Source organism: Parasteatoda tepidariorum, chromosome 5, assembly GCF_043381705.1.
Source record: "Parasteatoda tepidariorum isolate YZ-2023 chromosome 5, CAS_Ptep_4.0, whole genome shotgun sequence".
In the NCBI taxonomy this organism is placed as follows: domain Eukaryota; kingdom Metazoa; phylum Arthropoda; class Arachnida; order Araneae; family Theridiidae; genus Parasteatoda; species Parasteatoda tepidariorum.
Genome location: NC_092208.1, coordinates 5831363 through 5847670, shown reverse-complemented (window position 1 = coordinate 5847670; position 16308 = coordinate 5831363). Strand labels below are relative to the sequence as shown.

At 27.2% G+C, this 16308-nt stretch overlaps 1 long non-coding RNA gene across 1 annotated transcript in view; it reads left to right on the top strand.

Moving 5' to 3' along the window:
* The first annotated feature begins 6526 nt into the window (after positions 1-6526).
* The window catches only part of LOC122272393 (uncharacterized), a 36037-nt gene continuing 26255 nt past the window's right edge, over positions 6527-16308 (top strand). Inside the window, exon 1 of the long non-coding RNA XR_011636809.1 lies at positions 6527-7817. This is a non-coding gene — a long non-coding RNA (uncharacterized lncRNA). The remainder of the gene's footprint in view (positions 7818-16308) is intronic.

The following is a 16308-nucleotide window of genomic DNA, read 5'->3' as shown; positions in this document are numbered from 1 at the left end:
TGTAATGTGCCTTTTCCTAAGTCAGCTAAGCACTTTTAGGATATAAGAAATAAACCCAATGTTTTTAAAGACGAACCTGGTTTTGAAATAATCAATTTAATATATTTTAAGGGCTTGAAAAAGAGTGTTTTTAAAGTTTTCATTTATAATTAAATAATTATTTTAATTCACCTTTTTATAAATTCATTTCCCTCATAATTTTTAAAAGCTAAGCTATAAAAAATTCATAAATAAATATGAGTCTCATTTGCTTTGTCAAAATGAAGGCAAAACTTATCCTGTTTCTTGCTGAGGAGAAGGTTATATACCTTTGTATACGGACATATACTTTACTTATATTATGAGAATGTTTTCTGAAGTAAGCCTTAAATTTTGTTCCTTTTTTTGGAGAAAAGCAGTGAAATAATTTCTATTGAAATTGGACTATGTTCTATAATAGTGAATATGAGTTTCTTACAAATGGCGTTAAATATTAGGAATAATTTTCTTTTAGATTAAGTGTGATTTTTTTTTAATCCTTTTCCATTCATTAAAAAACAAATTTGTAGAAGTAATATTTACAATGATTTTATCTTTTTAAAATAATTATAAACTAAATGTGTCTTAGCCCAACTTTTTATTCTATTTTTTGAAAATTTTATGCAAGTTATTAATGGTGGGTTTTTTTAAAAAAACTCATTCGATTTCAGTTTGCGATAATCGTTTTATTAGGATTTATTTCTATTTATATTTAAAAGACATCAATTTTTAGACAAATTCGATAAGAATTACTAATAGTCTTCGTGCACTCTAATAATACAAAATATTAGACCTTGCAAGATAAATAGAAATTAAATCAGATTTAAATTATTTTAAACTGTAAATCAAATAATATTGTTTCTCGAATTATATTATCAAAAAATGACTGCAAAAGAAATGGCGAACCACAAGGGACGGGTAAGACATAACAAGTATAGCTTCATTTAAAAAATAAATAATAATTAAAAAGTTAAGTTTCAAGATGAATTATCTAATGGTTCTTAGTGCGTCACCAACATAATCAAAATGGTAGCAAAGTTTATATCATGAAATGAATTGTTTCTTTTTTGAAAGTTGTAAAATGCTGTTCCTCATAATGATTCGACTACATAACTGCATCCTACTTAAATTTATGTGACTGCTAATTGAAGTAGTTTTTCATTTATGTTTTTGACTAGTTTACGACTAACTGTATATTTTTGCCGGACCACGGGAAGACCTGTTACTTACTTCAAATTCTAGTCAAATATTTTTTTATCATCTGCAATAACGTAAAATTAATATTGTTGGTAAAAAGATTATAGAGCCAAAATGTAAAATTAAAGCATTGTCAGCATAAATAGATTTAAGAAATATTTTCCAAAAAATACAGTTTTGTTATTTTATAATTAATATTTAAAGATATTTAGAAAGCAAAGTTTTAAGCCGTATTTGAGCTAAATTGTATTCCAATCTCATAATATTTTTTCAGAGGCAATTATATACAAGTGTTATGTAAATATATTGAACCCAATATGGAGTTAAAAAAATTATCTTCATAAGCTTTCTAACAATAGCAGTTAGTTCTAAATTGCTTTTCTGATAAGAATAACAATTTATCATGCTCGATTTTTTTTCTGATAAAACAAAACATTAAAAAATTTTATTAAAATAGAAACAAAATTTTTCTTTAGCATTATTAACAGGCATAGTGAAAATGAAAATTTAGACTCTACGCCAACCAAATAAACATCATAAATCTTCTGCAGTTTAAATGCAGAACAAATTCACATATGCAGAAATGTTTTTGGAGTGACCTTCTCTTCTTCCTCAGCAGCCAGGTGGTTCTCTCCAAAGTATAGCATCGATAGTATAGATCTAGTATTGCATCGATTGTTGCCAATGGGGGGCACTAGGAAAATGTTGCAGGTCAAGCCTGCGTCTGTGTCTAAATATATCATGCAGTCGGAAATAACAATACATTTTAGAAGTTTAAAAAAAAAAGAATTTAATTTCGGTTAAATAAAAATTACTGTTGATCTCAAAATATTTCTATCACCTCCAAATAATACGGGACACAATTATCTTTCTCGTTTTTCGTTTTCAAACAACAGCACCACTTATTGGCAATCATGCTTGAAATAATAAAATAACTCCCAAAACAATATTTCAATGCCTAAAACGTCTTTTTCTTCTCAATACTTCTTCCAATAACAGGGAATATCCAAAAAGATGTATAAAGTTCAAATAGAAAAATGGCTTTTACTAAAGTATTGAAAGAAGTCTATTGGTTTGGAAAATTTCTAATTTAGTCCACAGCCATTGGAAAAATAATTCCCGGAAAAACTCGAAAAATCGAGAGTGCAATTCTATATAGTTATTTTTTTCTTTTCTAGCTAATAGATTTTAACAAATTGATTTTCAAGTACATACAACATATTATAAAAGTTCGGATTATATATATATGTCATTNGGCCTTAGGAAGACCTGGAAATTTTTGAAACAGCCACTTAATCTCTCAAAAACACATAAAATTTAAAAAAAACACGTTTCGCTTTTATACACCTTCTAAATTGTATGAAATTAAAAAAAATAGCAACTGAGATTTTAAAAGTAAAAATATTAAATTTAGAAGTAGTGACAGTTTTATTTTTAAGAGTCTCTTCTTTGGAGAGCCTGTCCAAAATTGAGACTAAACTACTTTCGCTTTCACGAACGCTTTATTTTTGTAATGTGCCTTTTCAGAAGTCAGCTAAACACTTTTAAGATATAAGAAATAAACCCATTGTTTTTAAAGACGAACTTGGTTTTGAAATAATCAATTTAATATATTTTAAGGGCTTGAAAAAGAATGTTTTCAAAGTTTTCATTTATAATTAAATAATTATTTTAATTCACCTTTTTTAAATTCATTTCCCTCATAATTTTTAAAAGCTAAGCTATAAAAAATTCATAAATAAATATGAGTCTCATTTGCTTTGTCAAAATGAAGGCAAAACTTATCCTGTTTCTTGCTGAGGAGAAGGTTATATACCTTTGTATACGGACATATACTTTACTTATATTATGAGAATATTTTCTGAAGTAAGCCTTAAATTTTGCTCCTTTTTTTGGAGAAAAGCAGTGAAATAATTTCTATTGAAATTGGACTATGTTTTATAATAGTGAATATGAGTTTCTTACAAATGGCGTTAAATATTAGGAATAATTTTCTTTTAGATTAAGAGTGATTTTTTTTATTCTTTTCCATTCGTTAAAAAACAAATTTGTTGAAGTAATATTTACAGTGATTTTATCTTTTCAAAATAATTATAAACTAAATGTGTCTTAGCCCAACTTTTTATTCTATTTTTTTAAATTTTATGCAAGTTATTAATGGTGTTTTTTAAAAAACCTCGTTCGATTTCATTTTGCGATAATCGTTTTATTATGATTTATTTCTATTTATATTTCAAAGACATCAACTTTTAGACAAATTCCATAAGAATTACTAATAGTCTTCGTGCACTCTAATAATACAAAATATTAGACCTTGCAAGATAAATAGAAATTAAGTCAGATTTAAATTATTTTAAACTCTAAATCAAATAATATTGTTTCTCGAACTATATTATCTAAAAATGACTGCAAAAGAAATGCCGAACCATAAGGGACGTGTAAGGCATAACAAGTATAGCTTCATTTAAAAAATAAATAATAATTAAAAAGTTAAGTTGCAAGATGAATTATCTAATGGTTCTTAGTGTCTCACCGACATAATCAAAATGGTAGCAAAGCTTATATCATGAAATGAATTGTTTCTTTTTAGAAAGTTATAAAATGCTGTTCCTCATAATGATTCGACTACATAACTGCATCCTACTTAAATTTATGTGACTGCTAATTGAAGTAGTTTTTCATTTATGTTATTGACTAGTTTGCGACTAACTGTATATTTTTGCCGGACCACGGGAAGACCTGTTACTTATTTTAAATTCTAGTCGAATATTTTTTTTCATCTGCAATAACGTAAAATTAATATTGTTGGTAAAAAGATTATAGAGCCAAAATGTATAAGTAAAACATTATAAGCATAAATAGATTAAAAAAATATTTTCCAAAAAATAGTTTTGTTATTTTATAATCAATATTTAAAGATAATTAGAAAGTAAAGTTTTAAGCCGTATTTGAGCTAAATTGTATTCCAATCTCATAATATTTTTTCAGAGGCAATTACATACAAGTGTTATGTAAATATATTGAACCCAATATGGAGTTAAAAAAATTTTCTTCATAAGCTTTCTAACAATAGCAGTTAGTTCTAAATTCCTTTTCTGATAAGAATAACAATTTATCATGCTCGATTTTTTTTTGATAAAACAAAACATTAAAAATTTTTATTAAAATAGAAACAAAATTTTTCTTTAGCATTATTATCAGGCATAGTGAAAATGAAAGTTTAGACTCTACACCAACCAAATAAGCATCATAAATCTTCTGCAGTTTAAATGCAGAACAAATTCACATAAGCAGAAATGTTTTTAGAGTGACCTTCTCTTCTTCCTCAGCAGCCAGGTGGTTCTCTCCAAAAACTATAGCATCGATTGTGTCCTATGGGTGGCACTAGAAAAATGTTGCAGATCAAGCCTGCGTCTGTGTCTAAATATATCATGCAGTCGGAAATAACAATACATTTTAAAAGTTTTAAAAAAAATTTAATTTCGGTTAAATAAAAATTACTGTTGATCTCAAAATATTTCTATCACCTCCAAATAATACGGGACACAATTATCTTTCTCGTTTTTCGTTTTCAAACAACAGCACCACTTATTGGCAATCATGCTTGAAATAATAAAATAACTCCCAAAACAATATTTCAATGCCTAAAACGTCTTTTTCTTCTCAATACTTCTTCCAATAACAGGGAATATCCAAAAAGATGTATAAAGTTCAAATAGAAAAATGGCTTTTACTAAAGTATTGAAAGAAGTCTATTGGTTTGGAAAATTTCTAATTTAGTCCACAGCCATTGGAAAAATAATTCCCGGAAAAACTCGAAAAATCGAGAGTGCAATTCTATATAGTTATTTTTTTCTTTTCTAGCTAATAGATTTTAACAAATTGATTTTCTAGTACATACAATATATTATAAAAGTTCGGATTATATATATATATATCATTATATATAATATATAATATACTTTTATATAAATATAAAAGTATATATAATTATAAAAGTTCTTTGTGATAGATATATAATGTAATTATGTAATGACATCAATTGAATTATAAAATAAGAATTTATCCTACTGTGAAAAAGAAACATTATGTTTTTCGCTTAGACGTTTAAGAACTTTTACTAGAATTTTACCATTGAAATCTATACAGTCTCGTTACTTTAAACAGAAAATGAAATCCTGAACTTCAGAAATAAAAATTATTAATGATCAAAAAAATTTCAATTTCACAATGAATATATTTTTTAATGTTATTATTCAAAATATTTATGCCTTTTAATTATAACGCATTAATTTTAAATAGTTATGAGTAATATTCTCATTATTATATGCTCAAAGATTTTTTTTTATAATTATCATTTAAGGCTTTTGTGTTTTAATGTGTAAATATATGAAAATATATTAAAATTAGACATACCATTTAATTGTCATCGAACAATATGTTACTATAAAAGTGTTCTTATATGCTCTTTTATTTAACTTTAAAAGTAAAAAACTAAAATTAGAAAACAATAATTAAACCATGATGACAAACATTGAGAAATTTTTCTAACTTTAAAATCTTAATTTTTAATACTATAAGAAAATGTATGAATATTATATTTTTGAGTAGAAATAATTTAGCAGTGTAAAGTTTGACAGCTATTAGCTGAAAAGTGTCGAACATTCAACTCATTTCTTACAGAAAGTAAAAACAGCAAAGTTTTCATATCCTTTAGTTGTGATTTTCGAGATCTGTGTGCGGCGTAACGTCATGAGGTAGGAAATCGTAGCTTCAGCTTTGAGTAAAGAATGAACCAGGACTTCTCTATCGTCTCTTTAGGTCTTCTTTATCGTCTCTTGATTTATAGGGTTTAAAGAATAGCCCGCCCTTTTGAAAATATTCAGGGAGAACACTACTGCATTTAATTACTTTTAAATTTGTTTTCCATCATATGCACTGTTCTCAACAGTAAAATTGCTTTTCACAAAGTTAAATTGCGTCCTTTGACAACAATTTGCAATTGAAAAAAATTTCCCTCCTTTTCATGTGTACTGCTATTTAGGCATAAGCTAATGGTGTGAAAGAAAAAAAAAGTTTTTCGAATGTAATTTTAAAAGAAATATTTTTTAATTTTTGTTAATATTACCGTGATATTTTGGGTAAGAGAAAGTACAGTCATTTTTATTCAAAATTTAATTAAAGACTGTATAGACTGATTTTCGTCTGACAAGTTAACGATTATGAATATCAAATAGCATGTAAGGTACGAGTTACTATATATATATAACAGAAAATATTGTTGTGCTTTAAATTTAACAACTATTTTATTTAAGTAATTTTTGCAATTACTTTATTTTTCTTATAAAGCATTTTTTTTTAATTTTAGATATGACAGATAAAGTGACAGACTTGCGTCAGCTTTTAGATTATTTCAGACTTTCTTCTAAGCCTGTTTTAAGACCATGGGAAGTAGGCAGCTCTCCACTATCACGATCACCATCTCTAGAGAAGTCTGCAGACACAAAACAGCATGAGATTAAGAAGCCTATTTTCGATACACCTTCTCTAACAGACGCAAACAAAAACGATGTTAAAGTCGATGCAAATACTACCGAATGATGATGCGGAAATTTGTTTGTCCGCGGCTGAAATATCCATTACGAGAAAGATTCTAAGGACCCAACTATTGGTTTCCTCCCCATTGAGTTGAAGTTTAGCGAAAGAACGGTGACTCTCCTCTGTATTCGGTGGAATCTTTCGAACACCTCCATCTTCCAGAAAATCTGTAAAAAGTAACATGCGATGGGCTTTAATGCTACTTCCAAGAGTAAAAAAACAACTCTTCCAACTTTAGTAGCGGGTTCTCCGGTCAATGTAATAGCACGATCGCAGAGTGACACTGGTAAAACGACAGCTTTCGTTTTGTCTAGTTTAGCAAGAACACATTCGGAGTTACATTACGACTAGGTTTTGATATTAGCACCTACTTATTAGTTTGCCCTGTTGATTGGCGAGGTGGCGAAAAACAATGGCGCAATTTTGCGAAGGGATTGAATTCCGAATGGCTGTTATAGGCTAGAACATGCCAAGAGGTTCGACAATGATGGAGCATTTTGTGATCGGAACGCCTGTAAAAGTGTTTCATTGGACTGGGGGAAAGCGATTTTTCGATTTGAAGAAGCTGGGAATTTTCGTTTTGGATGAAGCTGATGTCATGATTTCGACTTAAGGGCATCATGATCAATGTTTATGCAATTACCGCATCGTGTCTAAAAGTTGTCAAATGATGCTGTTTTCTGCCCCTTGCTCCCCTAATGTGTTTTGCAGGAATAATTATAACTGAACCCTCCTGCAGCTGAAGACGGAACAATGGAGGCTAGAAAATGTCAAGCAGCTCTGTGTCATGTGTTACACCAACGAAGGCAAATATTCAGATTTGTCCAATACCTATGGTTTACTATCACTCAGTCAGGCTATTATATTTTACCGAACAGGAAGACCTGCATCTTGGTTGCCCAGCCGACTGCCCTGACGAATATTCCGTTTGTTATTTATCCGGAGAATTAGAGCTCAATCAATGACTGGGTGACATGACTTGCTTCGAAGAACGGAAAGAAACGGTACGTGACCTTTCTTTTTATCATTATTACATTATTAATTTTTTTCCCTACTTGCAGGTAAGACAGTGAAATAACTTTTATTTAAATCAAAGGAAATACACTTGATAACCTTTTTAATAGATAAATTAATCCTAATTTTGAATAATTAATTTTTTTACATAATTGTGTAAAATAATTATTAATTTGAAAAATAGAATGGTCCTCTCAATATTGAATATATTTAAAATGGTGCGTAAATTGTTTTTATAGTGGCCAATGTAATCAAGAAAAGAATTCCTTGTCAGAAACTAGTTATTTTATCATGATCATGTAACTTCCAAAATTACCTTAAAAGCATTTTGTTAACATAAGTATAAAAAACTTTCAACAATATGAAGGAGAAAAATTATTAGTGCGCCTATCCTAATTATGATATTTTCTTAAAGTGCTTAATTTTTGTTGAAAAATTTGGCTACTCAACCTGCATTAATAATGTGAATATTTATATTTGGCTCTATAATCATGAAAGTTGTAGCATTTATTTTAACGTTAAAGTGAGCGGTACAAATAAATTTACAATGAATTTTTTTAAATTCGGTAGTTTTGTTGTGCAATGACTTTACTTTTTCTAAGTAATTATAAATTAAAAGGGTCTTAAACGGATATCGCACGAGAGAAAAATAAGCAAGACCTGGGAACTTTTTTTAACAACCACTTAAATCTCTCAAAAACACATAAAATTTGAAATATTGAGGCATGCTTCATTTCTATTGCTGTCACTCTCACTTCTAGTTTTAGTTTCTTTTTAAGCTAATTTCGGACACTAAACACCTTTATAGATTGGCACAATGTATGCGAAATAAAACAAGGAAAAATCCGTGATGACTTTTATCAACTGATTAAATTTTCACACGTCAAGAAGCAATCTTAATATTTCGAGTAATTAAAAACGAGTAATAACTTAATAGTGCAATTAATATATTAAAATCGGGAGATTAATTATATATGCTAAAATATTTGTGTAGTCAATATTTTCTCTGAATAAGCATAACTTTGAATACGGACTTGTATTCTTGACTTTCAATATGAAGGGGAGGGATGGGTAGCTGCAATTTGGAATTTATAGTCACAATAGTTTCGGAAGAAGAAAAAGGAGAAATCTTGAGTCCCTTCTCCTTCATAGGGTTTTCATGTTCTGCAGTTGCTTTAGAAACCCTACTGGACACACTTTTTGATGCAATTACCATTTGTGTCCATTTTTAAAGCAAGAATCTAGCCAACTCAAGTGTAGATTTCGGACACTCGGTTCCCTCTGGTCCATAAGCGTGGTTCTAACTTGCCTCACAATTGTTCTAAGAGGTTTAGTGTCAAATGCTTTAAAGTCTCTGTGATCAGGCCAGAGAAAAAGTTTAACATGCATTTTTTTTTTATATCCGTCGTTGAACAGCCGACCCTACTTTTGAGTTTACAACTACTGATGTTTAACTCCGTAACTGTGTAATTTTGAAAACCATCCAGAAGTTGAAAAAAAACTATATCTAGCTTGCAAATAATATCTTACGAATACTATCATCATACTAAGCGTTGTAATTAAACAACCCAGTTTTCTTGAGTCGTAAATTTTTCTATTTCACCATAATAAAAAAGTCGTTTTTAACTATTTAATTAAGTCCGTGTATATCATTATTGCAAATATTTACGTAAGTTTATGACAACTATTATTACATGCAGGTCAGTAACTTACGTTACGCATATTGAATAGTGCACAAAACAATAAATAAGTAATATTTGAAAACAAAACTATTACTGCTTATTTAGTGTTATCCTGTAAGAAAGAAAAAATATAATTTTTACTTTTGTATCACTTGTTCATTTTTACACATAAAAACTTTTCCTAGTTTTTGGTAACTTACGTTACATGCATTAATGTTTAATTAAAATTTGTATAATTAAGTGAATTTAAGAACAAAAACTTTTTTAACACTGCACAATATTTCTATTAAGTGTAGTAAATAATATTTATTCTTTGGAACATTTTTTAAGGAAGATAATGTTAACTTATTGATTTTTTAAATATCTGACCATGTTCTTCACCCAAATCAGAACAAGCAAATGCCAATGTTCAATGAGTTGCCAACACTAAAAAACTAAATTATCAATAAGAATTATTATAAATTATCAAACTTCAAACCTTTCTAATTCAGAAAACATCCAAAATAATAGCATTATTCTAATTTGAATTTTCCAATACTTTCCCCTTTTTCATGAAATTTCCCAGCTTCTAAATTGAATTAAATAAACAAAAATGGTAATTGTAATTTTAGGAGTAAAAATATTAAATTTAGGAGTAGTGTCGATTTTATTTATTAGAATATCTTTGTTTGAGAGACTGTCCAACATTGAGCCTTAACATTTTTCCCGTTTACGAACGCTTTATTTTTTAGTGCGTCTTTCCTTATGTCATCTAAGCACTTTTAGGATTTTAGAAATAAACCCAATGCTTTCAAAGACCAACTTCTTTTTCAAATAATCCATTTTAATATATTTTAAGAGCTTGAAAAAGAGGTTTTAAGCGACGCTGAATTGATATCCGTTTAATTTTACGCATTCTAAAATTATTTATTCAGCTGCAAATAAAAATTCTGAACGCTTCACTTTTACGATAGTGGAGCAGCATAGTTTAAAAAGAATTATGACTTCTAGCTCATAATATGCAATTGATATTAACAATGTATTTCATGTTGGATTTCTAAAAAGCTAAAGGGATAAAAATGAGATAGACTTAAATACTATTTAGTATTTTTGCGATTTTTTTTACGTTGAACGAAGTGACTAATATCATTGAAGTTAGTTATTTTTTATGTATAAAAGTACAGTTTTTTATTTATACCTATTTGCGTATCTAACATAGCTAATTAGGCAAATACGATTCGTTAGCTATGCATATCATTACGCTAAGAATCGAATAAGAATAAAACAAAGTTGTCTGATTTAATAGTTTAGGAGTTCGAAAATTCATTAAGGTTTTATGCGTAGAAAGTACAATTCTTCGACTTTAACTTGCACCACTTTATGCAACGGACATTGCTATCTAGACAAGTGAGGCGCTACTTCAAATTTAATTTTTTACTCTTAATCCTGTAAAATAGTCCTTTGATATAATTTTTTAGAAGAAATGAAGGTTTAATGCATGAAATATTAAATTTTTGACTTACGTTTTACTCATAAAGTATTTATAGCATTGAAACTATCAGATTTATCAAATCAATTCTAATTTTGTCTAAAAAACACATAATATATAATGCTGGACTTGACTATACAAAAATGACTCTTCTTTTCATTGTGATGTAATTGTAATAGAATTCATTTACATTGCATTAACTTTGATTATTATCAAGAATATCACATTTACAAAAGAGCAATTTTTAAAAAAAAAATTAAATAAAAAAGGATTGGTTTTCATTGGTTCTCATGCTTACAACTTTTTATTGTAAAATTTAAAACATTAATTATTAGTATAAGATGATTTAATTGAAAATTACAGGATATATTTTAGGGCAAATTTATTGTAACGTGTACTATATAAATTTAAATTCATTAATAACTGGAAAAAAATATATTGTATTAAGAGAAATATGTTTTATATACCCAATTATTTTTCTCATTGGCTTTAAGCGTATTTTACATTTTATATAAAACAAGAATCAGTTTAAAAAATGAAACAGTTACTATCAAGTGTATTTATTTTCAATTTTGAATTATTGTTTTTCAGTTTCAATCATAAAAACAATATTACATCTCTCACCTCGTACACCAGACAAACTTTACAGGGTTCCTCAAAATATCTAAAGTAAAAGAAATTACTATCATGGTAAAATTTTACCGACACATTATTAAAGTAAAGGAAATTAAATACCATTAATTTGAAATCAGTTAAACCTTCAGGTATCCCTCAGAAACTTATTTTAAGTTTGATAAATATTTTGATTTATAGTTCAAAGATACTAATGAAAGATGGGAGGTATAATTGGTTTTGTAGTTTTTATGTTTGGACAGAAATTTCTTTTAAAAAGTAAATGGTATATGTAAATGTAGACTAGAAAATATAACTGTATTGAAAAATTAGTAATTTAAACTTACATTGTAGAAAAGTAAAGGATCAATAGATAAATGTAAAGTATAAATAAAAATTAAGGAATCAATAGTTAACTTTGAATAATAATGAACAAAATATTATGCAAATCATCATACACCAAATAAAAGAGGGGATGAATGTAGAAACAGATAGGGGTATTGAGAATTAGTATTTTTAAAAATTACTGAAAAATGGGGTAACTTTGTGAGAGATAAGGTAAATATTTGCCACACATGTTTTCTGAGTTTTCTAACCTGTTTTGAAATAAGCTTTTCTAAAATTAAAGTAATACGTAGGAAAAAAAAACAACTGTTTCACAAATGACAAAATGTTAACTTTTTCAAATAATCAAACACATGCTTTTACATTCAACACATATAAAAATTAAAAAGAAATATTAAAATTTAACAATAAAGAAATTCAATCTTTATATTTTATACGTCATAATAATGCAACAAAATTTCTTATTTGTGAAACATTTTTCGTTCTATTGAAAATGAAACTATATTGATAAATTAGTAAGGTAAACTTATATACTTGCTACCATTACAGAAAAGTAAAGTAATCTATAGATAAATGTATGTCAAGTTTGAATAATTATAAAAAAAAATAGTATGCTAATCAAAATACACCAAAGCAAAGAGAATATGAATGTAGAAACAGATAAAGAAAATAAAAAGGAAAGGGATTGTGGAATATAGAGCAGTTTGAAGTGGGGAATTTTTAATTTTAAAAATTATTTTTATATAATATATTCACTACCTTTTTCAAAAACAACTTCTCAATAATTATCGTAAAATAGAGTAACTTTGTGGGGGACAAGGTAAATGTTTACCAAACATGTTTTCTGAACTTTCTAAGCGATTCAAACAAAGAATTCTTAGAGGGAAATAAAATTATATCACGAATTAAAAAAATATTGCAAACAATAGAACACATGTTTTTTTAATCAGCAGAAATAAAGATTAAAATTTAAATTTAAGAAAAGCAATCTCTTATGTTTTATATGTTAAAATAATAATGCAACAAAGTTTGGCGAGTTGTTTGGCGAAGATCTTAATGTGAAATACCAGAAAAATTCATCTGTATTAATTTAGAAATTAATTCTATCAAAAGTAATGAAAGTTTTTGATTGGAACAAATTATAATAATAAGTTTTAATGTTATTAGTTTAAAGCTAATAAATAATTGTTACAACATACTAATAAAACAAATTTGAATAATGTTTTTTTCTTATTATTCAAAGTTAACTATTAAGATTTTACTTTTTATTTACACTTTACATTTATCTATTGATACTTTACTTTTCTACATTGGCAGTTAGTATGTAAGATTACCTTACTAATTTTAAATATACTTTCCTTTTCAATAGTCTTCATTTATAAATACCGTTTATTTTTTAAAAGAAATTTCAGTCCAAACATAAAAAGTATAAAACCAAATATACCTCCCTTCCTTCATTAGTTTATGGAATAATCTTTGAACTATAATCAAAATATCTATCAAACTTAATATAAGTTTTTAAGGGATACCTGAGAGCTTAACTGATTTCGAATTGATAATATTTATAATTTCCCTCATTCTAATGATATGTGGGTAAAATTTTATCATAATAGTTCTTTCTTTATTTTATTTCAGATATTTTGTGGAACCATGTAAGGTTTGTCTGGCGTAGAAAAAAAGAGTTGTAATATTGCTTTTATGATGGAAATTGAAAAAAAAATTGCAAATGTAAATGAATAAAGTTCTAAGTATTTATATTAAATGTTTCATTTTTTAAATTGATTCTTGTATTATTTAAAATGCAAAACACGTTTAAAGAGCCTATAGCAAAAATAACTGGGAACGTAAAAAGTATGCTATTAATAAAATATTGTTTTTTTTTCTTGTTATTAATAAGTCTTGTTATTAATAAGTTATTATTTAGTTGTTATTTAGTGCGTAAATTCGAAATACAACAAATTTGTCCTAAATTAAATCTTGTAAATTTATATGAATTACCTCATATAAATAATGAATATTTTAAATTTTACAATAATAAATTACGAGTATGACATTGAAAATCTTCTTGTATTTTTATAAAAAAATTGGTATTTCATGAAAGTGATATTCATGATAATATTTTCAGTTAATGCAAAGTATGACATTAAAATTTATGATAATAAAATTCTGGCACATTATTGTATAGACAAGTCAAACATTATTTATTATGTATTTTTTGGGCAAAATTTAAAAAAAAATTGGAATTGATTATATAGATCTAATGGTTCTAATGTTATAAATATTTTATGACTAAAAGGTAAATCAAAAATTGTATATTTCATACATTACATCCTCATTTCTTCTAAACAATTATTTCAAAGGACTATTTTATGGGATTAAGCTTAAAAAATTTAATTGGTAGAAAAGCTTAACTTGTCTAGATAGCAATGTCAGTGGCATAAAGTAGTATAAGCCAAAGTAAAAAAATTGTTCTTTTTACACAAGAAACTTTTATAAATTTTTGAATTGCTAAAGTATTAAATCAGACAGCTTGGTTTTATTTTATTTAGCGTATACGATACTTCACTTGCCTAGCTAGTAATGCTAGATACGTAAATATGCATAAATAAGCTTTTATAAATAAAACATAAATAACTTCTATAGTCACTCGATTCAATGTAAAAAAATCGTAAAAGTACTAGATAGTATTTAATTTTATCCCCTTTTTACCCCTTTATCCTTTTAGAGATGCAAAATGGAATTCATTTATATCTCAATATCATTTTCATATTATGAGCCAGATATCATAATTCTTTTTATACTATGGTGCTTCACTAATGTGGAAGTGAAGTGTTCAGAATTTTTATTTGTAGCTGAATAAAGACTTTTAAAATGCACGAAATTAAACGGAATCTATCAATATTCTAGAGCGTCTGTGATTTCATTTTCCTCCTTTTAAAAAAAGAAATTGAAAAAGAATGAGATAATAGTATCACATGAAGAAACAAAATTTTATATAAAAGTGAAGATAAAGGACAAAAAATAGTAACCCGTTACAAGCAAACGTTTTGGCAATTAAGCAACCCTATCGACAACTCCGAAATGCGAAATTGCCTTTAGAGTTGAGGTTCCGCTAATAGTTGCTGTTATTTTACTCTCCAGTGATATCCGCTTAAGACACATTTAATCTATAATTATTTTGAAAAATAAATTCATTGTAAATACTACTTCAACATATCTTTCAACGAACTCAAAAGGATAAAAAATCACACTTATTCTATCAGAAAATTATTCCTAATATTTAAAGCCATTTGCAAGAAAGTCGTTTTCACCAGAATGAAACATATAGTTCTAATTCAATCGAAATTATGTCACTGCCACTCTTTTAAAAAAAAAGGCAAAATCTTGTGCTTAGTCTAGAAAACATCCTCATAGTATAAATAAAATTTAAAAGTATTTATCCATATATACAGGTATATACCGTATAATAAGGTATACCATGTAATAAAAGTGTGCTTTTTGTAAACTTTTAATAATGAAGGCACACTTTTTCACTTTTTTAATGGTATACTTTATATATACTTTTTTGTTTTACTAAACAAGAAGGTATATAACCGTCTCCTCAGCGAAAAACAGGATAAGTTTTGCCTTCATTTTGACAAAGCGAATGAGACTCATATTTATTTATTAACTTTTTCTAGCTTAGCTTTAAAATATGAAGGGGAAAATAAAATAAAAAATATGAAGTAAAATAATTAATTACAAATGAAACCTTTGAAAGTGCACTCTTTATCGAGCTCTTAAAATACATTAAAAGGATTATTTCAAAAACAGGTTGGTCTTTAAAAGCTTTCGGTTTATTTCTTAAATCTTAAGAGTGCTTAGCTGTCATACGAAAAGGCACACTAAAAAAAATAAAGCGTTCGTAAACACGAAAGATGTTCAGCCTCAATGTTGTACAAGCTCTCAAACGAAGAGATTCTAATAAATAAAATTGTCACAACTTTTAAATTTAGTATTTTTACTTCTAAAATCACAATTACCGTTTTTTCAATGCAAAATGGAAGCTGTATAGGAGTTGGCACTTGGCTCTACCTTCATCACGTGGTATCCGTCGATACTATTTCGCTACTTATGGGATAAGGATGAGAACAATCCTGAACAAGGTTGCTATTTAGTGATCGTATGACAAAAATATTTATTTAGCAATCTTTATGCGTATTTTTTTAACATTAAATATTCCGCAAATTTGATATTTCTCTCTTTTGAGTGACTAGTTTGTCCTTTTTTAGACACTTTACAACAGTATATTTAATTATCTAGAGTAACGAAAGGTAGAATAGCAGATGATGAACTGGAGTAAGTGATTGAAAAATAATCGTTCACGTTTGGCGC